At 41.2% G+C, this 26,154-nt stretch overlaps 1 long non-coding RNA gene across 3 annotated transcripts; it reads left to right on the forward strand.

Annotated features, from left to right (window-relative positions):
- Positions 1-26,154, forward strand: LOC116082469. 3 transcript variants are annotated; one of them, XR_004115324.1, is made up of 5 exons: positions 1-140; positions 956-1,177; positions 9,011-11,251; positions 17,145-17,277; positions 26,038-26,154. It is a non-coding gene; the product is annotated as an uncharacterized LOC116082469 (long non-coding RNA). The 3 variants fall into 3 exon arrangements; XR_004115323.1 differs by lacking the exons at positions 17,145-17,277; positions 26,038-26,154 and having other exon boundaries at positions 7-140; positions 9,011-9,137; positions 11,119-14,607; XR_004115322.1 differs by lacking the exons at positions 17,145-17,277; positions 26,038-26,154 and having other exon boundaries at positions 10-140; positions 9,011-14,607.

A 26,154-nucleotide genomic window follows, 5' to 3' on the forward strand; every position in this document is an offset into this window, starting at 1 on the left:
GGGCTGCTTCATCTTACTAGGATGTGCCTGCTGCCCCTGGCAAGCACGGGCACAGCTAGGACTCCGGCCTTTCGCTGACTTTTCTTTCTGAAGCAAGCACGGAAACGAGCTGGAGAGAGAAGAACCAACAGGTTCCTGAGGTATGGTATTTCCACAGTTGGTCAAAGCAGAAAGGTAAGTATGCTGAGGTGGAGGAGCTCATCAAAAGGGGCAGCAAAACTCATCCCCTTGGTGGCGATCTGCCACTCAACTATATCTCTACCTTTGACTCACTACATCCCTTCCTTGCTCCCAGTGCCCATTTTCTTACAAGATAAAGGTATGTTCTCATGCAATTCAGAGAACTGTGTAGGTTAAAGGCCTGTCTTGTTGGGTTTGTGGACTGTATAAAAGTTGTGACAAAACTTTTCCTGAGGAGATACCACACACACTGTGGGGAGCCGCAGCTGCCACCCTATATTGAACACCTGGTCTCCGGCCAGAGCAGAGAGCTTGATAATCAAGCCTTTAGTTGGAGAAGCTGTGTGCCTCTAGTTTGTGATGCAAGCTGGTATGAATTTCCCGCAGCCTATTATGCTTTGCTATGTAGCTGATGCTGATTGGGACCAGGGAAAGTATTTAACCTGCGAAGGCTGGGAGTTAGAGAGAGGATTATTATGAGCCGGGCGGTGGTGGCGCACGTCTGTAGTCCCAGCTACTCGGGAGGCTGAGAGAAAGATTATAGAGATTATTGAGATTATTGAGATTAGTAAGAAGAAGTAAAAATGAAGGTTCCTGAATAAAATCTGCTTGGAGAAGGGCTCAGTGTTTGCCTCCTTACTTCTAACTGGACGGGTAAGGCAGCCGACAACACACATCTACTCACCTCACATAGGGAAACCATGATAGACCAAGGTACAGATAACAACAAAGTCCAATTTGATGACTAATGAGTTTTGTTGGGGGTTTCTTACAGGGGTATGAATGAGGGGTTACTTATAGAAGTGGAAATGACTTAGACATCTGTGTCAACAAAACCCACTACACCATCTTGAGACAGTGTCACAGGAGACCTGAGATTGGAAGGGAGAAGGGAGGCAGAGCAGAATGCTCCAGAGACAGAGAGCTTCTCATGAGGAGAAGGAGGAAGGCAAAAATGGAGGCGGATGTGAACCAGCATGGCTTTAACCAGCCACAGGTATTTATGATATCATAAAGTTAGAATGATTGGGATAAAGCTCTTATCATTGTCAATTGGTTCTGAAATTATTGAATTGGCATCTTGTAAATTGAGAATTTATTGATATTGTTTGGTTTGGATAATTATAAACTTCTAGAGTTTTTATTCAACTGGGTTGATGGGTGGTGTGATGGCTGACCATGGGGTGGACAGTCAAATGTGTGGCAGCGAGAGGAGCTTGGGAGCTCTGGCCCCGCCAGAGAATTAGCATGTAGAGACAGAGCCAGTAGGGCAGAGAGTTTCCAGCACATGTGCAGGAAAATGCCGGTTCATTTTTAGTATTTCCCGCAACAAGACAGCTTGTAAATGCTGGGAACCTAGAGCACACTGCACAGCCTGCCAGCAAGTAAGAAGGCTGGAGAATGGCATCTTCAGCTTCTTTGAGACGGCAGCCTAGCTGGTCCCTGATTATTCTAGGCAGCAGTTCTGGTTTCAGAATTCTTTTCTGCAGCTTAGTTTGTCTGTAAGTGACTTTCAGAAGCTTCGCTCGTTCACTCTAAGAAGGAGAGGCCTAGAGAATCTGGTCAGTTTCAGGGACTTCCTGAAGCTATTTTGAGTTGTTAACCTTTCTGAGTAAAGGGTGCCTCTGCAGGATGGAATGCTGCAATCTTGGACAAAACTGTTGAAATTTCAATGAGTGATTAGTGGTTAAAACTAGGAGATGCACATGCATATTACTGAATGAAAAAAGCTAGTCTGAAAAGACCATATGCTATGTAGTTCAAAGTATAACTAATTTTCTCAATTCTGTGGCAGTACGAAGTGAAGGGCATTCGATAGAGTTGTTTAGAATATTCCTAATTCTGATCTTTTCCTACACTAGTAGTATAGAGTTCAACACGTCTATACTTGGGAGTGGCCGCAAGCTCAGATCTCAGGCAGTTGTGTGCTCCTGAAGGCAAACAATCCATTCTCAGCGCTGGGGAGAGGGCTCTCTTAGTAAAGTCCATGATGTGTAAGCATGAGGAAATGATTCTCAATTCCTGGAGCTCATGGTAAAAGCTAGACACATTTGTAATCCCAGCATTAGGAAGGAAGAGACAGGAGGATCCCTAGAATTTAGCCACCTAAATGATAAGCTGTAGTTTAACAAGAGACTCTGTTTCAGAAGTTAAGACAGAGAATCACTGAGGCAGACAATGTTGACCTCTGACCTCTGTCACACACACAAACAGCTATAGACACCACATACGTACACACACACACACACACACACACACACACATTTGTGTGCATGTGCAGGATTGGGGGAGAAATAGCAATGCTAAGCTAGGAAATCTAGAAGCTTAGATGTACTAAATACATTTTTCTACTTACAATGCTTTTAATTTGTAATAGATTTGTTGCTTCATAAGTTAAGGAGTATCTGTAGATAACATTGTGGAGAGACAAAGATATATAACAGTCAAGATATCAAGGCAGTCAACTATCTGTGGCTGGTAGAGGCTACAGAGAGATTGGATAGAACCCAATGCAGTGAAACCTACTGTATGATGTTGTAAGAGTGCATGTTCTTCCACATTTGTAAAAATATTACCAAAATACAGTCCAAAGAATGAAATCAAATGCGAATGGTGGGCTTCCACTAGTGCCACACTAACATTTCAATGGTGCAAAATTTTAGGACAGAAAAGGAATAGATAAGAACTTCCTTATTTATTTTTACTTTTTCTGTAATCCCACAGCTGTTCTTTAAGCTACTTATAAAGCAACACACACATCATAATTTAAAAGCATTGTGAATAGAAAATCATTTAATCCATTCAATACACACACACACGCACACACACACACACACACACATACACATAAAATTTGGATTCAACAACAAACAAACAAAAATCCGCTTGATTTCTGGTTTCATTGGAAAGGTTAACTATGAATTTGGGTTTATGCTCCTAGAGTATCTTGAATCCAACAGACACACCTTACTCTGGAAATACAGCTTCTCCTATGGGGCTCCCTCCCGTAGAACAACCCTATTTTGCCATTTCCTAAATGAGACAGTGTTAGTCTCTAGTGTCTTTGTCTAGTCTTTGGAGTTTGAGACCCCAAAGGAAAAGTATGCAATTCAGTGTGGTGCGTGTCAACAGATTTTGCAGATCTCAATGTTCCTTAGAGATAATCCTGTCCCTAGGGTGTTATCTGAGGCTGAACATGGGCACAATGCTTGGCCCCTGCAGGTCACATCTGGACTTCCAGGATAGGATTTTTTTTTCAATAATATGGCCCATGGGTAACATATATGTACAAATTAGTCTAACATGTTCCTCTAACAGAGATGGAAACGGTCTCAGAAGACAGCTAAAGAGGCTGCTGTAAGGTGGAGCTTGTGCTGTTTACTGATTATCCTTCTAGAGTTCTATCCTGAATTTCCTTCTGCCTCTAGTCCTTGGTCAATTACCAGAGGACTCCCATTTCAGATGCAATGAGAGTGTGACAGAAGTCCCTGTTATAGGACAACCTTTACATCTGCCCAGCGCTACCTGGGTTACTGGACAAACTCCTTCTGGTCCACTTCTGCAGGAGTCCAGCAGTTCTTAGTCAAAGCCACAAGTGTTAATGAAAAGGAAAAACAACTGTGAGGCATGACTAATGTTATTCCACACAGAGGCTTTTGATTAATGGGGCCCTGGAATAAATCCCATTTTCAGAGTACTCATCCTTGCCATAGGGCCATTGAGGGCTCTTATCTCAGAGTTGCTTTGAGAGATTGGCCTGCAGTGCAGAGCATTCACTGTCAGAAATGTCACCTACACTTTCTCCAGCTGCTCCTCCTGCTCGCAGCTCATCACTGGCTATCTCCTCTTCTGGTTTTTCCTCTGAGATGAATTTCATCTCTGTATTCATACTGCTTCTGAACTCTGGCCAGTCTTTTCTTTTTTAATATTTATTTATTATTATATGTAAGTACACTGTAGCGGTCTTCAGACATACCAGGAGAGGGCATTAGATTTCATTACAGATGGTTGTGAGCCACCATGTGGTTGCTGGGATTTGAACTCAGGACCTTCGGAAGATCAGTCAGTACTCTTAACTGCTGAGCCATCTCTCCAGCCCAGCCAGTCTTTATTTTTAGGAAAGAAGTTTTCATGAGTCTTGCTGCTTCTCCGGAGTGTCTTCTGTCATCTCTGCCCCTTACTTTTAAATTTAGGTTAGTTTTTTATGATTACTAAATTTACATCATTTCTCCTCCTCTTCCTCCTCCTCCCCTCTTCTTCTCCTTCCAACTCCTTTCATGTTCCCTATTTAACTTGTCAATTCATGGACTCATGTATGTATGGTTTTTGGGTTTTTTGTTTGTTTGTTTGTTTTGTTTTTTCGAGACAGGGTTTCTCTGTGTCCCCTTGGCAGTCCTGGAACTCACTCTGTAGACCAAGCTGGTCTCAAACTCAGAAATCTGTCTGCCTCTGCCTCCCAAGTGCTAGGATTAAAGGTGTACGTCACCACCACCACCGGGCTCATGTATGTATGTATGTATGTATGTATGTATGTATGTATGTATGTATTTGGAGTTAGCTGAATGAGGTTTAATATCCGATCAGGGAACATACTCATAAAGAAGACTAGTTCTCCCTCTCTCAACAGCCATTAAGAGCCTATAGTTCTTCATCTAGGAGTTAGACATCATGAAACTTCTCCCAACCACATTGAAATGTCAACTGATGTTGTCATTTTTCATATCTGGCTTAGGTAACTGTATTATTGAGGTTTCATGGGTGCAGCTTCTCTGACACTTCTAGAAGCCGTTCTTTTTTTAATATTTAACTTTTAATTGATTCTTTGTGAATTTGACATCATGCACCCCAACCCCACTCATTTCCTTGCCCCTTTGTACCCACTCTCCACCCTTACAACCTCCACACCAAAAGAAAACAAAAAATATAAATAAATAAATCTCCTTGTGGAATCTGTAGTGTATCCCACAAAACACCCTTTGTCCACACTTCTTCACTTGCAAATGTTCATTGCAATGAGTCATTGGTCTGGTTTGAGGCCTCTGGCTTCTGCTACACTATCAATACTAGATCCTCACTGGGATTTCTTGCAGTTATCTTGTTGGTGCCCTGTGTTATGGAGATCCTGTAGTTTTGAATCTGTAGTTCAGGCCCTTCATGTGCTCCAGCAATTCTCCAACATTGATGGGGTAGATGTTGGGGTGGAACAACTCAAAACCAAGGATCTGGGCCTGGGTAGTAGCTGAGCTGGTCAGCTTGCCAACTCTACCATATCCACACCACCAGGATGAGCTCTCCAGTGCTCCTTCCAGTGCTGCAAGTGGGCAAGGGCAGAGCTAGCTCCCACTCTAATGCCCTCAGAGCTGGCTCGTTTAAACCCACTCCAGCACAGCCAGCTTTATTGTGCTGCCTACCTGAAGTGATAGGGTCCGAGAATCGCTGAAGAAAGATACCAGACCCAAATAGTGTGCCAAGGCAAAGAAAGTTTATTCTGCAGAAACTACTAACATGCAGGGGTTGCATTCATCAAAATGGCAACCACCAGAGGAGCTGGCAGGGCTAGGGGAATTTTCCAGAAGGGTAGGTAACCTCTAACACAATTGGCTAGAAGTGCAGCAGCAACATCAGTACAGTTTTGATTGGTTACTATATTAGTTCCATTATATTTGGTAGGACCTTGAAATTCAACTCTGGCCCCATTATCTCCTCAGGTCAGGTGTCCCGGGAACTATCTCAGCTCTGGAGCTATCCTCCCCAGTTCAGGGTCATCATTGACTAATGGCCCATTGTTCATAGATTCCCCCAAGGAACCTAGTTAATTTTTCTGGGAAACTGAAAAAAAAAAATCATTCCCAAGGTGTTTAGACCTCTCAGGCGCAGAGTCCACTCTCCTGAATTCTGCAGGATGAGAGAGACTGGAACAACTCTCCTACTCTTAAGGCCTCATGTCTTGAGGGACAAGGTGTGTGTGTGTGGCAGGGGTTATCTCTCCCTTGCCCACATCACTACAGGGCAGACAAGTGGCAAGGCCATCTCTTTAGGAGACATTCTTAGAGCATATGTCCAGGTCCTCTGACTCTTTCTTTCTTTCTTTTTTTCTTTTTTTCTTTTCTTTTTTTTTTGTTGTTGTTCTCTCGCATGCCCTACTCCCTGAGCCTTAGGTGTTAAGGGTTATGTTGCAGATGGATCAGTTGGGGCTGGGCACTTCACAGTCCACTCCCTGTATTTTGATGAGGTGTATCCTTCTATAATGGCTTCTACTTGCCACAAAAAAAAGAAACTTCATTGATCACAGGTTAGAGCTATACTTCTCTGTGGGTATAAGAATATGTATATAAAATGCAGTTAGGGATTATGAATTATGGTAGTTTGGGGAAGTGGCAGTAGTTGGTTCTCCTTTAAGCTGAACTATGTGTCACAAAGCCCTTGGCTTCCCACAAAGGTTTATAATCAATTGTACCCAAGAACTGCAGGGAGCTGGCCTTCATCTTGGTAGGAAAAAAAAAAAAAACCTGCTAAGACAGGCAGGCATGGTGCCAGGCCACACAGGAGGGAGCAGCAAAAGCTACCCCAGAATTTGGTTGACAGTTCAAAGAAGCTATAACTTGACCCCAGTCTTGCATATCAGCTGCCTCCTTGATGGGAGGGGCATGTTCCCCATGGAGGGCACAGCATGGCATAAGCAGAGTATGACAGAACACTGTGTGTTCAGGGGAAGACCGCTGGCTTAAGGGTGCTGGCATGCAGCTCTGCCCTGGACAGAGAAACATTTTCTAACCGAGAAAGAACAAGCACATGCAGCTGCTCAGTGGAAGGCGCTGGGGAAGGGGGAGGCAGCCCAGTAACCCGATCCTCTTATCAGATCAGCCACCTCCTCTTCTCTGCTCTGTCCCCCAGTCAGTGGCAATTCAGCACCCTGGTCCTGTGAAACATACCTGCCATTTGTTCTGTGCTCAGCTCATCCTGGCAGACGCAAGATCACAAGGGTGCAAGTGTCTGCTTGTCACCTGCTCCTACTGATGCTTGATCAGGCTGGACCGTCTGGCCTTTGAGCCTTATGTATACCCTACATGAGGATTGGGTTCTTTGTGATCCTTCAGAGTTAGTGGCAGGATTGCAAAGGTTTTAGAGCACGCTTTGGGGGGGTTTGATTATTTCTGTCTAATTTTGAACCAAGGCTTGAGGAATATGTGAGGATCTCAAAAGCTTGGGTACTATCTTGCTGCTATGAGTGGTTTTTGAGGAAAAGGCTCCCAAGCTTTTCCCTGAGTCCTAAAGTATGGATAATCTTTTAAATTAGAGCAATTGCCAAACAACTCTCTCCCACAAAGGGTCATGGTGTCATGTGCCAAGAGCACCATGCTGTTGGCAGCATGTCAAACTGTGTTAGCAGACCAAGACCTACTCAAAAACAAACAAACAAAACCTACTGTGAACTGTTGTGTAAGATGTAACAGAGAAAGAAGTGGACTCTTTAGTTCAACTATTATGAGAGATTTGATTGGCTTTTCATAAGTATTCCTTTCTCTCTGTCTCTCTGTCTCTCTGTCTCTCTTCTCTTTCTTTTTCTTTCTCTGTGTCTCTGTCTCTCTCTGTCTCTTTCTGTCTCTGTCTCTCTGTCTCTCTCTCCCTTCCCCCTTCTCTGTGTATGTGTGTGTGTGTGTGTGTGTATGTATGTGCGTGCGTGTATGTGTGTGCTCTGATTTTTATTACCCCTTTTATTTATCAGTGGATTTCCTCTAACCTTTAAGTCTGGAAATGAAATACTGAGAAACTAGGGTAACCCAAGAAGTTGTTATAAAGTGAAATCAATAAATCAGTCACAGTGCCTCTGGTAGAGATTAGATGCATATTGGGCCATTCCTATTAAAGTAAAGCTAACCCTGGGATCTCAAGAGGGGAGAACATGTTTTTCACAGAATCCATGATTATGCCAAATAAAGCACAGATCATGATCTAAAATGCCTAAATTGAATAGGCTACTTGCAAGTCCCTCGCTGACAAACACACACTTTAAGAGCATTTCAGAAGGTCATTCTAAAGAGGCTATGAGGCAAGATCAGGAGCCAGCCACCAATCTTAGAAAGAAACTAGAATCTGAGGCAACCTTAGCAGGAGGCTGAGGGAGAGAGACTGATGTCCAGCAGTTCCCAACTGTAGAAAATGATGTCTTTGAAAAAGCTGTCATGTAATTGGAATGTTGGGGAGAAGACAGTCTCATAAGGCTTTCTTGAAGGCCTTATAGTCCCATGAGCATCCCTCATATATCCATAAAGGAATTCTACTCCATCCTATCCCATACAGATCTCCTACTAGTGATCATATCTGTTCTCTTTCAAGAAAACAAGCAGTCAGTCTCACCTGAAAGAGCAGCTATGTGACACCCCTCTCTTAATATATGCAATGAATAGATAATTTCCATGTATATTTTGACTTGTACATGGGAGATCTTCCAAAAGCATTGTGAGTTTGAAGGTTTTCAGAAGTGTGGCTTAGGAGAATTTGTGAAATCATGAAGACTTTGACATGATCAACAGATTCATAGATACATACGTGTATGTGTGTGTGGGGGGTGTGTGTGTTGGGGGACATTTTTGTGAGATGATGTAGACTAAGTAGAGAGACGAAGGTCAATACAGGAGTGCTTTTCAAGGATCCTTAGTCCCTTCTCTCTGCCTCTGTGCTTCTGGGTTATCTAAGGTAAGCAGGTTTACTCTACCACATGCTCCCAACTTTGATAGTTTAGCTTTGCTTCAGATACACAGGAATGGAGCCAGCCAGACTCAGTCTGAGATATAAATCCAAGTAAATCCTCCTTCTCTTGTTTTCTCAGGTATTTTATCACAGTAATGGAAAATTGACTAATAGGACACAAAATCCTTGAAGAACACATCCCAGCTACACCAAGCATGAGATAATAAGGAAGCACATGGTCTGATGGGATTACATTACAGATGGAGGTAAACTAGCAGAAACTCTACCTCGAGACTCTCAGTTCATCCAACTGTGCACAACTCATGCCCTTGCCTGCAGTCTGCTCTATCAATGGAGACAACTATGCCTTGAGGGCTGGGAAAGAAGTATGTGTGCCTTCCAAAGTCAGCTGTCAGCTACGGGAGGCAGGGATTCATCAACACCTCGATTCTTCATGTGTTGGTTGGGGAACTCTTGAGATGAGTGCCCACCTTATTTCTTAGAAGCCTTCTTGCGCATCTTCCAGTTGCCCACATGACTAGGTGCTCAGTCACACTCTTTGACTGAGCTCTGCTCATGGATCTTTCTCTTTGCTAGTCCTTCACCAGTGCCCTGTGGGATGATTGCCTAATGACCTCAGCACTCAAGTACCTTTCTTGTCATGTACAAACGCACTGCACAATCACATGCTCCTAATCCCTCCAAAAAGATTTGTCTAACAATCAAAGGGATGTTGGGTCATATTAAATAGATATTTATGAGGGCAAAATAACCCAAGATAACTTAGTTCTGGACTTGCAACATCCCAGTTCTCCAAATCAGACTTGTAGCCTGTTTTTTTATTTAAATAATGTATTTTATTGAGAATTTCATGAAATATTATTTCAATCATATTCATACTCTGACTCTTCACCTTAATGTCTCTGCCTCCTGTATCTACCTGCCACTTATCTACCACCTTTCAATGTAGTGTCCTTTTATCTAGTTCCTTTAGCCCACTGAGTCTTTGTCCTGCCCATATATATACTCATGAGAGTGGGACTGCCCACTGGACCTACCGGCCACCACACTCTTAAAGAAAACTGATTTTTCCCTCACCCCAAATCCATCACTTGCTGAAGGTTCCTCAAGAAGTTGAGGTGCTCACAAGCTCCTGGCCCTTCCATGCTAGAATACCGACTGGCTTGATATTATTCAGGTTTTGTGCAGGCAGACACAGCTGCTATGAGTTCTCTTCTGCAACAGTCCAGTCATGTCCAGAAGATACAGCCCTGTCTTCCATGACCACTGGCTCCTAGAATCTTTCTAGCTTTTCTTACCTGATAGTCTCAGAGCCTAAATAATGGGTAAGACAAGGTGATATAGATGTTTGTGGCTGACCATGCCAAATACCCTTTTTCTCTTTACGTTTGATCAGTTGTTTCTGTGTTAACTGCCACTCACTGCATAAAGAAACTTCTCAGATGAGATCTGAGAGTTGTTCTAATCTGCGGGTATAGAGACACAAATTCAGAGGGCAGTTTGAAACTATGTCCATTTAGCAGAACAATTGGAGTAGGTTCACCCCAGGGACCCACGAGTTCTCCAGTTGAGTTCTCGACCAGATCTGCAGTATTAGGCAAGTATTTCCTTCTGTGAGCCTGAAGTCCCACCAGGAAATGGTTGGTTCCCCCTTAACATTCCTGCCACTGTTGCACCCGTGGGCATATCTCACCACTGTGGCTAGGTAGTTCACAGGATTCCCAGGTGGAGAGATGACTGATGACTTTCCCAGCCAGTATGTGAAAACTAGTCTGCAGAAAAGGATCTTCCTGCTCAGAACCAACTTTGTTTCTCCGTGTACTCTGACTAAAGTGTGTGGTATCTTCAGCAACAGATCTCCAGTTATGAAAAAAAATCTGTGACAACAGCCTGCACTATTTGCAGGATGGTTACTAGAGCACCCCTGATTTTAGCCTCTAATTCTTTTATTAATGAGATACCCCAAATTGAGGAGGATCCTACCATCTTTAACAGGTCCATCAAGTAAGTGCAAAACCAACACTTACTTGATATGAAGATTAAGCTTGTGGTAGGCAACCTAAAATCCTATTAGCTTTTAAAGGGCCATATCACAGTGCTGATTCATATTCCTATTGGAATTAGCTAAATTGTGTGTCTTTCACAACTACACTAATGTCAGAGTGAGTATTACAATTTTCTTTAACTTCTTTTAGTGTAATGATTTTCATTTTTTTTCTATCTTAGAACATGTTCAAATCCTTGTAAGTCAGAGTCTGTGATACAATATGTCATCTGTTTGTCCAGCTATTCCTCTCTTTATCCACTCCTATTTCAAGACTTATAATGGAAATCAGGAAGTCAAGGCAGCAACCTGGAGGTAAGGTCTGGAGAGGCAACGGAGGACTGCTGCTTCCTGGCTGGCTTCCCAAGGTTTGCTCAGCCTGCTTCATACACATCTTGGACCACCAGTCTAGGAGTGGCATAACCCACAATATGACTAACAGATAATGCAGGCTTTTTTCTTGTTTCTTTCTCTACTACCTATACAACCAGCTACAGTTTGTTATCACAGCCTGTGTTCAATCCCTAGGACCCATATGATGGAAGGAGAGGGCTCACAATACAAGTTGTCCTCTAAACACCACAGGCATGCACATACAAATGCACACACAACATGTACACACATACAGAGTATGATAAAACATGTATTTAAACATTCTATGTGAATTATTATATATGTGTATCTTAATAGATTTAAAAACATAGCACTATTCTATTCATTCAAACCACCAAATCAATCATGTTTTGAACTACTATTAATTGTTAACTTACATACTGACTTAGTGTTTCTGTTGCTGTGATAATACACCATGACCCAAAGCAACTTGGGATGAAAGGGTTTACTTCCGGTTATAACTCTCGATTATTCCCCGTCACTGAGGGAAACCAGGAGGCAGAATCTGAAGTTGAGGTCATGAAGAAGTGCTGCTTACTGGCCTGCTTTTATGGCTCAGCTTGCTGCCTTTTTTTTTTAAGATTCAATTTAGTATCACTTTAATCTTTTTTTAGAACTCTTTTTGATTCTTTGTGAATTTCATATTCCCAATCCCACTCTTCTCCCCATCCTTGCATATTTGCCCTCTGCCTCTGTATCCTTCTCCCCCCAAAGAGAAAGAAATAACATAAAAAAACCAAACAGCTCACTTTGGAAGCTGCGGTATATCACAGTGTACCGTTTTGCTCAGATAGCTTTACTTACAAGTGTTCATTGCAGTGAGTCATTGGTCTGCTTGGAAGCCTTTGCCTTTTGTTATACTATCAGTACTGGATCCTTATGAGAGCTTCTCTCAGATATCTTGTTACCCCTTGTCATGGAGATCCTGAAGCTTTGGTACTGTGGGAGTGTTCTCTTCATGTGGTCCAACAGTTCACAGATGGAATAAATGTTGGGGTGACTCACTCGAAGCCCTGGATCTGGGCCTGGGTGACGGCTGTATTGTTCAGACTGCCAGCTCTCCTATGCCCATGTCACCAAGACCAGCTTTCCAATCTTTGCCCAGGCAAGGGACATGGTAGCTGGCAAGAGGTGGGACTGGCTCTCCTACAGTCACACCATCAGGGCCAGCTCTATGACACTGTCCAGGTGAGGGGGCTAAGCCAGCTTGCCCACCTGCTGCAGGTTGTGAGGACTGGGAGAGGGTGTCATCCTGCTTCTTATACACTCTACTCCTGGTACCAATTTCTGTCTTAGGGTTTCTCTTGCTGTGAGAAAAGACCATGAGCAAAAGTAACTTGGGGCAGGAAGGGTTTGTTTTAGTTTACAGTTCCACAGCACAATCCACCACTGAAGGATATCAGGGTAGGAACTCCAGGCAGGAATCTGAAAGCAGGAACTGAAGCCGAAGGCATGGAGGAATGCTGCTAACCGAGTTCCTAGGTGGCTTGCTCAGCCTTCTTTATTATGAAGTTCAGGACCTTCCTAGGTGTGGTACCACCCACTATGGGTTGGGCGCTCCCACTCCCACATCAATAATTAATCAAGCAAATGCATTACAGGCTTGCCCACAGAGCAATCTGGTGGATATATTTTCTCCATTGAGGTTCCCTTCTGCCAAGCTTATGTCAAGTCGATGAATTGCTAGCCAGTACACTTTCAGATTTGTTTTAACTGTGAGTATTTTACCTTCATAAACATATGTAGAACATATGCATGTCTGGTGTCCTTGAAGGCTTGATGAGGGCATCAGATTCTCTTTGGACAGAAACTACAGATAGTGTCAGGCTACCATGTGTGTGCTAGGAACCAAAGGCAGGTTCCCTGCAAGAACAGTGCTTTTAACTGCTGAGCCATTTCTTCCGCCCCTGAATACATACTTTCAAAATATACACAGACTCACCAAGCTTTGAAAGACACCAATGAAGGCTGAAATTGTAAAGAACAATTCAAGTAGGTCCTGAAATGTCAACTGTCTATGATGGAATTTAAACCACTTTGTTTTCTTAAGTTTTCCTCACATTTTCTGAGGTGGTATAATTTTGTTTTGGATTTATTCTTATTTATAATGCAGGTGTTATCATTGTATTGGGGTTTACATAGGCCACAGGAGATATGATCTGATACTGTTCTAAGATGCTGGCTGATGGGCACCTAAGGTTTGGTACTGATGAAGTCCAAAGCTAATGACATATGAATAACGAGAGCCAAAGTTGATTTCTTATTATAAATGTCCAAAGTCTGTTCAGCGTGACCTATCCCCTTCATCATCAATATATCCATTGTGTCTCAGAAATGTCTGGAGTTTTGGCAGATTTTAAAAATGCTTTAAATTTTAAAGTGGGTTATGCAGATAATTGCATAAAATGTATCTGTCCAGACTGACATTGTGGTTATTAAGTTAATGTGCACGCTATCTAATGAAGTTCCCTATTATCCTTCACTCTCTGCCTCAAGAAGTGACCAGTGTCTTCTATGGTAATAATTTCCTTGTACACTTATTGTCTGTGGATGAATTCCTAAGTAACACATATCAGTTTTATCTGTTGCTGAATTATTGAAATGGCATGATGCTTCACTGTGTTTATGATGCACTTCCTCTCAACATTGTAAAATTCATCACATTGTTGCATAGAATTGAATAATTTATTTCCTTGCTTTATGGAGATGGATACCATAAATATTCCATACACCACGTTGTTCACTTATTTCTGGATTTTGGTAATTACTGAAAATGTTGTTCCCAATATTCTTGTCCATTTTCTTAATCTATATAAACAAGTCTATCTCCAAGGTCCATGGAATATCCATTTGTATTCAGCAATATCACAGCAATGATTTTCTTGCCTCACATTCTTACCATCAATTACCATGTAATTTCTAAATCATTATGGCATGGCCCACATTTTATATTGCTGGGCTTTTTGATTTTTTGCCAAACTTTTGAGAGTATGGTTGCATCTGATTCTGATTTAAATTCTCTAAGTGACTAAGGGACTGAGTACTTTTCATGTCCATTAGCCCTGTAGACATCACTTTCTATGAGAAGCATTTATCTTTGAGCTTTCCTTTCTCTATCATGTTGTATTATTTTTTCATTCATTTTTAACATTCTTTATATATTCTGCATACTGGTCCTTTTAAAAATTGTACACATTACAATTATGTTCTTCTATTTTATGTCTTATATTTTAACTCTTTGCATTATATTTTAATCAATAGAATATTTTTCATACTTCCTATTTTATCATTTTTTCCTTTATATTATCCAAAAATACTAAGAAATTCCCTCATATGATATTCTAAAAAGTTAGTATTATTAAGTCTTTGTCTCGCTTTCTTTAACTGTTATAATAAACTACCTCAGAGCTGGTAACTTATAAATAACAGAAATGTATTGTTTATATCTTTGAAGGATACATATCAAAGAAGCAACAGTGTTGGTATTTGTTGGGAACCTGTTTCTTGTGGATAGGGCCGCTATATCTCTATATAGTACAAGAGGCAAGGGAGCTCAGTCAAACCTCTTTGTAAGGGCCCCAAATGTTTTCATCCCTAAAACTATCACACTGGGTTCTGTAACAATTTCCTCTGAGATTGAAATATTCCAACCTTCAGGGAAGCTCCTTAAGCTGGAAGGTAAAAAACTCAAAATAGCTTCAGGAACTCCCTGAAATTGATCAGATTCACTAGGCCCCCTCCCTGCCAGAGTAAACAATAAAAGCTAAGAGTCCCTCTCGGACAGAAATGAAACCAAGTTCAAAGAAAATCTCAGAGGAGCTAAGCTGGGAAGACTCAATTTGAGCTGCAAAGAAGACTGTGAGACAAGAACAGCTGTCTAAAATAAGCCTAGGGGAGGTTTAGACCAACTAAGGCATGTGGAAAAGAGATGCTCCAGCTTACTGGGCTGCCTGCAGGCTGTGCAGTGTGCTCCAGGTTCCCAGCTTTTGTGAGCTGTCACCTATGCTGTAATGGGCTTTGGTGATCCAGCTATCTCTGAGTCATTTCTGCTCCTGTACGTAGTCCCTCACCCACATTTCTGTAAGCAACCCCAGTAAAACTGATAGTTCACCAAGATAGACACATGGTAGCTGTACGTTGGTCGCTCTTGAGTTCCCTATCTGAGATGAACAGACATGTATGATGCTTCTCACAAAAAGTTTTGTCCCAGAACAACTGTGAGGACATGTGAAGATAACACAGTGGTCTTTAATCTACCTGGACTTTATTTCACACGTGGGACCAGGAAAGAATAAATCAAAATTTCTGGTATAAGTAATTTACTGAAAATGATGTCTTTTACTTCCTCACCCCCATCATAAATCAAGTGCATTTCCATCACTGATACCTATACTGAGAATTTGCTTGGACGTACCATCTTGACAAATTTAATATCTGATAAAAAATAAACAATATTGATATCTGATAAAAATAAACCATCTTCATATTTTTCTTTAAAAATCAGGTTTGCCACAAACTATAACATAAAATGTATCAAAATTTTGTTGAGATTATGCCAGATACATGGAGCTATGACATTTTTATAATATTGTCTTTTCTAAGAATAAAACAATATAATTGTTGTTTATTTAGACAGTCTTTCAAATTGTTCTGAATTTTTTTTAACCTTTAGAAGCCTTATCAATCTTTGTATGGATGTATTCCTAAGTAACTAATAATTCCAAAAATATACCTTGTATTGTTATTATTTTAAGTCATATGGTTAACTATTATTTATTGTTGAAATAAGAGATTTAAGGATTTTGTGGCCTATTGATATTACCAGTAATATTTTGATTATAAATTCTTCCAGAGTTTTTCACATATACACAGTAGCATCTGGGAACCATGAACTTTCCCCTTCTAATCCACGTGTCTTCTGTCAGCAGCCCCTGGCGAGCAGCAATACCCTGACCAGAAATGTAGAGCTTCTCCATTTTACTGCTCACAGCAAAATATCTTTTTCAAGATACTTGTTTTACTAAGTGTTCAGTAACAGCATACATACTGTATTAGTCAAGGTTCTCCAGAGTAACAAATTTATAGAATGAATTTCTCTCTATATATATAGAAGGGGGATTTATTAGAATGACTTACAGGCTGTGTACCAGATAATCCAACAATAGCTGCCTATGAACAGAAGATCTGAGAATCCACTAATTGCTTAGTCTGTGAGGTTGGATGTCTCACCAGGTCTTCAATATACACTGACATCCCAGAGAAGCAGGCTCTAATGCCAGTGGATGAATGGACTTACTAGGGAGGTGAGAGCAAAGAAACAAAGAGCAAGCACTTTCTTCTTCCATGTCCTTATACAGGCTTTTGGAAGAAGCATAGCCCAGATTAGAGGTGGTGGTTTCCAGCTCAAAGAGTCTAGAATAAAGGTGTGTCTCCCTACCTCAGAGATCCAGACTAGAAGTAGATCTTCTCACTTTGAGCAAAAATCCCTCACGGGTATCCCCCTCCATTTGGGGGTTTTAGTTAATCCAGATATAGTCAAGATGACAACCAACAACAGCTGTCACACATGCCATGGCCATGGCCAACAGCTGTCTAATTGGACTTAAAGCCCACTCGCCAAGAGGGAAATCATGCCTGATGATGGATACCAAGCCAACTACCAGAGGTTATTGAAGTCATGGCTTTTGTGGAAGAACCTGAAACTACCAGTTCATTAAACAGGCATAATCCTTAGCTACATTCTAAACATTTATTGTTGTATACACAGATAAGTGTAATCCTCACTCCTCATCAAAGAAGCTTCTCTTTGCAACAGATGGAGACCACTACAGAAAACCACAACTTACCAAAATATGAAGAACAAGCGATCATGTTGTGCCCAGTTCCACCTGATGCCCCCATAACATAATTCATGTACCTAAGGCTCAAAGATCACTGCAGAAAAAGAGGTAAGAAAATTGTAAAAACCAGAGGAACTGGAATTTTGCTATGAGATTTCATTTCCTAGAGATCTCAGTGAAACTACACCCATGAAATCTCATCAACATGGCTGCCTAAACAAGACCAGAGCAACGACTACATCAACAGACCCACTAAGATGGAAGGAGGAAAGTTCACAAGGCCTCGGCCCTGAGCAGGTTGTGTATGTGTGCATGTGTGTACAGTTAGGAGACGCCATGAATTTGAGGAAGGCTGTACATGAGAAGAATTAGAGAGAGGAAAGGTAGGAAGGGAAATGATGCAATTATATTCTAACTTCAAAAGTAATAACTATTATAAAATTGCCTGTTTTAATTGAATAATAATGGCACATATATGTTGCTTTAAACTATACAGCTAAAGTAACATATGCACTAAAGGAAATTCCTCTTTAGTAAAAGGTTTGCTGCACTGTTTTGGTTGATAAGTTTTATAAAGGTAAGGATTTTCTCTTTTCTCTTTAGTGACAAATTGATTTAGATGCCCAGTTTCATCTAATATTTTAAAATTAACAAGATGCTGTTAATTTTTCTTCTTTAATATATTGTTGTTCTAAATCGCATCAATTGGTCTTAAAATATTTTTTTCTTGACATTTTTTAAAAAACCTTTTTCCCAGTGTTTTCTTGTTTTACACTTAAAGTTAGCAGCAGCAGGGAGGGATGAGTAACGGCAGTCCTACTCAGGAGTCCAGACAGGATTTTGCAACTTAGTTTAGGTGCATAGGTTAACGGGAGCCTGCATTTGGGGTCAAGTGGCATGGACATAGGTTCTCATCCCCACAGGGGCAGAAGTAGTCCATCGCAAGGTTCTGAGGATTCTGAAATCTACTAACACAGACGGCAGAAGTTCTTAGCTGAATCAGAGCACTTAAGAGTTCAGAATTAAGATGCCACTGTTGATGTGTATTTGAGGACAAATGAAAGAAAATTAATGAAGACAGAAACAGCATCAGAAACCCATGACTGGTACTCTGAACTTCGACTCTTGAGTCACAAGAACATAGGTACTATCAAATATGACAGTGCATCTGATTCAGCTAGGATAAGTCTCTCAGATCAGACGGGAATTAGTATTGTGTATGGAAAAAAGGCTGTATTTGCAAGACTGATCAAGTGGTGGTATACTAGAGCTGGACTTGGAAGTCAATAGGAGCTGAAAACTTGAATCTCTAGAAGAGACTTGGGCATCGTCTGAAGCTCAGAGAGGGAGAGACTGAGCTTGGTCCTCTAAGAGTAACCAAGTCCTCCCAGAAAAAGCTGCATTCATTCAAAGTTCAGAATATCATGACCCTCAGAGAGACATGCAGAAGTTTGGAGCTGGCTAGTTTTATAACATATCTAACAATACATCATCTTGCTTCTCACCTTTTATTTACATAACTTCATCCTATACATTAAGTACATAGCTTTAAAAATATATTGAGCATGTGACTCTACAGTGGCTACATAGCTGAAGCCTTACAATACCTCTCTTTCTTCAGTGGCATCCTGTTTCCCTTTATGGAGCCTTACTACTAGTGACACTCTCATGTTCAGTGTCAGAAATTATGTACTAAAGCTTGAGTTCAACCTCTATTCAAAGGAGCTCCTTTGGGTAGGCACTCTCTCTGACTCTGTTGTTTGCCTGTGGATCCTTTTTCCTTAACTTGTCTAGTCTCAGTGGGAGAGGATGTGCCTAGTCCTGTAGTGACTTGATGTTGCAGGATGTGTTAATATGGGGGGTGCTCCCCCTTTTCAGAGCAGAAGGGAAGGTGATAGGGGAGGGGCTGTGTGAGGAGAAGACTGGGAAGGGGGCTGTAATGGGATGTAAAGTGAATAGATAGATAGATAGATAGATAGATAGATAGACAGACAGACAGACAGATAGACAGACAGACAGATAGGGAAAATGCATCTCTATTGAAGACTCCTTTTCTTCTCCTCCTTCCACTGAAGCATTTGAGGAGGGTTTGTAGAGAAAAATGGGGAAATATCTTAAATGATCGCTGCCATACTCCATCAAAAATAAGAGTGAAATGCAGAAAGATGGTTAGACACATGGTCTCTGTTGTGAACTAGTGCCTCCTTTGACTTCTCATTTGCTACCTCATAGGATCCCATGCAAACAAGAGCCACTCAAAGAATACAGCTAATTCAGAATTAGGTTCTCAAACCCAAACTGAAACTCTGACTTCTAACACATGATACTGCAGGCTTCTCCAGAACTCAAGCACCCTGCCACGTTGGTAAAGATTAATGTGATGGCGTAGGTGGAGATGGTTTTGTCCAATTCCTGCAGGATATTCTCTCTTCTCTAAGTTCTTTGTAGAAATCTTGACTAGAGGAGGTAATGTGGGTGTTGTGTGGTGTGATGGTTGAAGCAGCCAGGCATCATGGGACATGACTCTAATTCCCCTTCAACAGGAGCATTGCAAATCCAAAGCTGCCCTGGGTTACATGGCAAGGACCCTGTCTAAAAACAAGAAAAAGAATTGAGGAACCAGTCTGACCAGACACCAATCAGGACACACAGTCCAGCATTTACCCTTACCAAGATGTATACTGAAAACTTTGGATTTCTGTTTGTTTGTTTCCATACTTTCAAAATTAATTAAGCTAGGTATAGTGTTGGTTGGTTTTGCTTTCTATGGAGCTGGGGATGCAATGCAGGGCCTTGTGTGTGCTACACAATGGACCTACCTCTGAGCTATGTCCTCAGCCTATGGTGGTATCTTATAAGAGAAATTATTGTTTACTGTTATATTACAGACTGTGAACAAGTATTTAAATAAGATGAGTGTTATGTTGATATATTCATATAACAGCAATTAAGCTATCAGATTGTATACACAGAGTTACAGATGGTAGGCTTGCTCCATGGGAGTCTCTGTTCTTATAAACAAATTGGCAAACAGTAACTAGTTAACCCCTGTTATGCCCATGAATCCAGAGAGCTGAGGAAGCCCTGTCAGATGGATGGAAGCCCTGGGCCTAAGCCTTAGTCTGCCAGTTAGCAGCACTTTGACCTCAGTGAGCTCTGAGCCTCATCTCTTCTACAGCACAGGGGGATGGGTGGTGGGGAAGGGCTGTAGTTAACTTGAAAATATCCATCTTACTTAATAGACTGTGAACAAGAGCAAGTTTCTTACACATGAGCAAATCTACCCCTGCTGCTCTGCAGTGTGCTTTGTTCACAGGGAGTACATTGTTGAATGAGCTGAAGGGCTGTGGACATTTTTTTCTTCTCTCTGCCCATTTTCTGAATCTCTCAGGCCTCCCTTAGCTTTGCCATTCTTCCTGCCTGTGCTCTGAATTCCTGTGTTCCTTTGACCCTCATGTTTGCTAGTCTCCTAGCTGGGATTCCTGCTTCCAGCCCCCACATTCTTATCAGAGTTATCTCTAGAATGTGAGTCATATTGCATTCCTCCCCCACCTCTGAAACTTTCTAAACAGGAGCCTCAGTAGGCTAAAGGCCAAGCCCATGAACTTGGCATAGAAGGCCCTTCACAATGTAGCCTCTAGAGTCTGCTCATGTATCCAGTGACTTCCTTCATAATACACCATTACTTTTGGGCCACTTTGAGTTCTCCAAATGTCCTAGTAGACGTTTACTATTTTATATAATCGGCATATTTGTAAGGCTGTCATGAAAAGTAAAGAAAGTGAAAAATGCAGAAACACAAGAAATCATAAATCAATCTATTAGTCATTCAGTTATCTATTTGCATTACAAATGTTAGGATGGATGGACCTTCCTTATATAATTAGCCATAGTTGCCCTAACTATGTCATAGGTTTAGTAGCTTAAACAATAGCATGGTTTTGTTTTTGTTTTTGTTTTTGTTTTTATTTTTTTCAAGGACCATGATCAAGTGCAGCAGACTTTGTGACTGATGAGGGGAGGATCTGAAGCTCACTTATTCATGAGGTGGCACTATATTTGCCAATGAAAACATGAATGTTATTTCACAAATGTGAAGATGGTGTGGAAACAGGATTACTGATAGAATACCACAGGGAGCTACCAAGATGTTCATTTTAGTGATCTTATTTGAGAGAATTCATGTTAAGAAAATGATCCTAATAGTCAGGAGAGGTATATAATCATAGTATCTATATATTATTTATTATATTTAATATGTTACTTAATATAATTATAAATATATTTTTACCATACCTGGAAGTAATTCATAGAGGACTAGCCAAATTGTTGTTAAATAAGGTTTGTTAGATGGACCAATACACACTTTTTTCATTTATAAAGCAATTAGACAGTAAGAAAAGGGCTGGAGTGATGGCTCAATAGTTAAGAGTATGTACTGAACTGGCAGAAGATCCAAGTTTAGTTCCCAGTGCCCATGTTGAGCAGCTCTCATGTAACTCCAGCTCAATGGATTTTGTTACCCTCTTCTGGACTCCATGGTTTCCTGTACTTATGTGTGTATATTTACAACCCAGAATTATTTAAAAAAAAAAACAATAAAAATAATCTAAAATGTACATGGTAGACATAACAGAAACATCTTTGAATAAACAAAATGTAAAGGTATACCCTTACAACTATATAAAGACAATGCCAAATTACACAGTAACAGAGGTCAGTAAGGATTAAAGGTATCAGACTATTTGTCAGGGTAATGAAATGATATGCCATCATGTATTATATTTGAAACACACTGGCATTTAAAAAAATCCACACCAACAAAAGGTGATCTAGCTACAGCCACAGCTTCATAACATAGCCTTTGTCTGTTGTTGGCCTGAATAAACACTTGGTTTTCAGTGACACAAGTAAACTGACAAAAATATTTGGGTCAATATAGTGGAAAGAAGTGTTTGTTTCATAATGAAGCAGGGGAAGGAAGAAGTGGACTTGAGCTATTAAATGAACTGAATGCTCCAGCCAGAGGGTACTCAGTAGGGCAGGAGAGGCCGCATGAAGGAACAACCAGAAGGGACCCTCAGCAGGGAGAGGACGTCATTCATAGCCAGTTCCTTCTAGTTGCAGCAGTTTCAGAAAAACAGGAAAACCGGATGCTGGGTGACAGTTTTGATGTTATTATAATCTCTGATAGAGATTATAGTTTAGTAGTATGTTTGCTAAAGGTTCAGAGAGAGAAGAGGAAACAAAGGATAAAAGGTGGCAGCTTCCATGCCAAGGACAAGCACTCGCTATTTGGTGTAATAAAGTTGCAGTCTTCAGAGTCATATGGATCCAGTGTCAAACAGACAAAACTCTGTTATACAGAGTTTGTGTTCTGAGCAAGTCTCTCAGTCTTGCTCTGCACCAGCCATCTCATTTTTTAACATGTGTGGTAGGCCTCTGAAGAGTTGCCGTGGTTACTGCTGCCCAGTGTTGGTCCCTTTGCCTTTCCTCCTAAAACCAGCCTCAGAGAGCTATTTCCCTCTAACCCTCAGACCACACTCCAGGACATGGGTCTTGCATCAGGGAGGAAGGCTGGAGCTGATCCTCCATTCTGGTCAATACAGGTAGGCTGAGAACAAGGCTGGAGTCATGGGAGAGAAAGGATGGATTACTGAGTTCTGTAACTTTAATTTTTCAAAATCCATTTTTAATGATGGTTCTTAAAGCCATTACCCACCAGAGGTAGTATAAAAGAAAGGATATGGGGATGGGGTGGTGGTGGACATGTTTAGAAAGATTCTTTGGAGCAACTCCCATCTGTGGTGTCTGGAAATTGGCAGTTCAGTTTACAGGTTAGCAGCGGCAGCTTGCAAACACTTCACAGATACACCAGCAGTCCAGTTCAGTAGAGTCAGGAGAGCAAACACAAGTCAGCATTGGTGACATTACCTAGCAGAGACAGCCAGGCCTCAGTATTGGCACAAGTCAGCAGGAGGGACCTGGAGGAAACATCAGGAGAAGTTCTCAGCTGTGCCTCTCTCATCAAATGGAAGATCAGTGAAGACATGAGACTAACAAGCATTGCATAGCTAACTCTATCAGAAAGTCAAGTTCAGCCTCTTTCACTGTCCATCATCAAGTCCTTTTATACTCTTTCCAAACATCACATGTCCTGCACTGGTCTTGCCTCAGCATATGGATCTGTCTCAGCTAACATCACTCTATACCAATCAGCCCACATCTGCAGAAGCAGCAAGAAACTGCAGCACACTACCAGAAGTCTTTTGGCAGCTCAACTACGAAATGTAAGGCAGACCAATGCATGGTTATTGTTAGCAAAGAACCTTTCATTACATGTCCTTTCACAGGCTTGCTTTAGTAGAACATCCTCTCTCCTGTGTCTGCTTCACTGAAATGTTCCTTCATGAGTCTGCCTTAGTCTTTCTTCTGTGCCCACTCCAGCTAAATGTTCCTTCATGTGTTTGCCCCAGCAAAACACCATTCAACAGACTTTCCAAGGAACCTTTAAGATTCTACTTCAGAGGTCTTAAAAGATGTAGTGGGAGGAGTGTCTGTCAATGGTCAGCCAGTCAATAAATTCTATTGCTTATTATTAGAACACCATACTTTATGGACACCAAATATGGGTTCCCTGTTGGATTTTTTCCTCAAAAAAAATTAGATTAATGTCACATTTATTAGATAATAGGTACACAGCTTGAAAGTGGCTCACTCACTCAGTGCAGCCCCACCAGCCACAGGAAACCAATGAGCTATAACTGGTGAACATCTTTCTATCTAAATACTCCTTTTAAAATGAAGTACATTGCTTCACATGAATTTGAGTGAATGACACTGTGCTCTAAAGTCTGACTCTGCTTTTACTTTGCTCTTCACTTTGCTTTACCAGTCCTTGGTCCAGGTTGCATGACATTTTCCGTTTCAAATGGTCCATGCATGACAGCGCCTGACCTCTCCTGTCCTGACCTGTCTATCACTGATAGCTTAGCAGGGGAAAGGTAGAAGGCAGACTGGCAAGGTCATTCTGGAGAAGAATCAGAAAAACACTTGATCATATTTTAGTCTTGCATTCTGTGGTATTTGTAATGTATAGTATTTAGGAAATCCAAGACATAGAGATAGGCAGCAGTATGTGGGAACTAGTTACAAAGCTCCAGGGAGCCAACATAAATTTGCATTAATTTCTTGAGCAGGATTATATATACCTCCATTTAAAAAACTCAAATTATGTAAACCTAAATAACTGTACTAGCCTCACACCTCTATGACAAAATGGAATAATCATTTTGCAAAGAGGAAATAGTTAATGAGGCTCACTCTATCAGAGGTTTTAGCCCATGGTCACTTGGCTCTGTTGTTTCTTGGCCTATGTTGGGGCAAAACAACATGGGATAGAGAATGCATGGAATCTGGGGAAGGGTTACACCTGGAAAATAAATACATTCTTCAAGGAGCTGCCCAGAATAACCTGCTTCCTCTAGGCACCACCTCCAGAATTTCTACCACCTCTCAATAGCTCATCAGGCTATGAATTGATCAATCAGTTAATCCACTGATGAGATCCGAGTCCTCATGATCTAGTCAACCCTCTTAACACTACTGTGGTGAGAATAAAGCCTTCAATGGGTGAGCTTTTAATGGGCCATTTTAGATGCAAGCCACATCAATGCATATGGAGAACAGATGCAGTAATCATTATGCACTGCTTCCTATACTATTATCTTGTCTCCTGGGCTGAGTAAGGCTTGGTGCATCTCATGGGTAAAAGTGTTATGCTCCTGTCACTCACTGCTTCACAGCTCTGTGTTCAGGGACATCTCATTGGTAGCTTGAAAAAAAGCCACAATGGGAATTATACTGTAGAAATCAGCAAACCCCTATAAATGTGTGTTTTCTTGCTCACTGACAACTCATTGTTAAACATTTACCACTTCACCAGACACCAGCATTAACTTTGCTGTGCAAATGGAGAAACGAAGCTCCAGCAGCTTAGCCACCTGCCCAAAATCAGACAATGTGAAACTAGGAGAAATCGGATTCAGCCCCAGGGCTACCTACCTCACACTCTGTGCTTTTACTTCAATGAAAATGAGTTAGAATGCTAAAACTACAGAATTCTCCATTCTTTATTACCACCATTGACTGTATTTGGGTCATTTTATTAAAAAAAAAAAAAAAAAATTCCGTTGGTTGCTAGCACTCAAGTCCAGTGTGAAATCAAGAAATGTCAGTTTTGAGAAACGTCTGATAACTTACGGGACCTCCTCATTCCTCCTGGGTGAGTTCTGTTTGGAAGGATGGGTGCTTGTTGCGAGCAGTATGTATGAAAAGAATAAGCACGGCTCTTAGATAAGCGTTACTAAGTTACACAAAGTAACCGCTGCACACTACGGTCAAGGTATTCTAGGTATTGTTTAACGCAGAGAGGTCTCTTAGCTCATGCATCTGCTTGCAGACTATGCCTTGCAGACAGTGGCAACTCAGGGGTTTGTTTAGTGCATTGGTTCTCAATCCTCCTATTGCTGTGACCCTTTATAACAGTTCCTCATGGTGTGGTGATCTCCAACTATAAAATTATTTCATTGACACGTCACAACTATAATTTTGCTACTTTTATGAGTTGTAATGTAAATAGTTGTGCTTTCCTATCATCTTAGGTGACCCCAGTCGTTTGACACCTATCCCCCAAAGGGGTCCTAATCCAGAGGTTGAGTCCTACTAGTTTATAAACTTCATGATTTAGACACAAAGATCAGTGATTTTGATAAAATTAGTTCTAATGTGACTTTGTTCAAATATTTTAGAATCAAATAATTTCTACTATAGGAATATGAGTCAAACATAATTTTATATTCTTATCAGGTCTCAGTGTTCCAGGCCCCTAAAGTGATCAAATGAAGGACAGACTGAAGGAAAGTAGACAGGTATGGATGTATTGGATTTCTGGGCCAACATTTTTTTATAAAGTGATTTCTAAAA

This window comes from Mastomys coucha, unplaced genomic scaffold, assembly GCF_008632895.1.
Source record: "Mastomys coucha isolate ucsf_1 unplaced genomic scaffold, UCSF_Mcou_1 pScaffold7, whole genome shotgun sequence".
Taxonomy (NCBI): domain Eukaryota; kingdom Metazoa; phylum Chordata; class Mammalia; order Rodentia; family Muridae; genus Mastomys; species Mastomys coucha.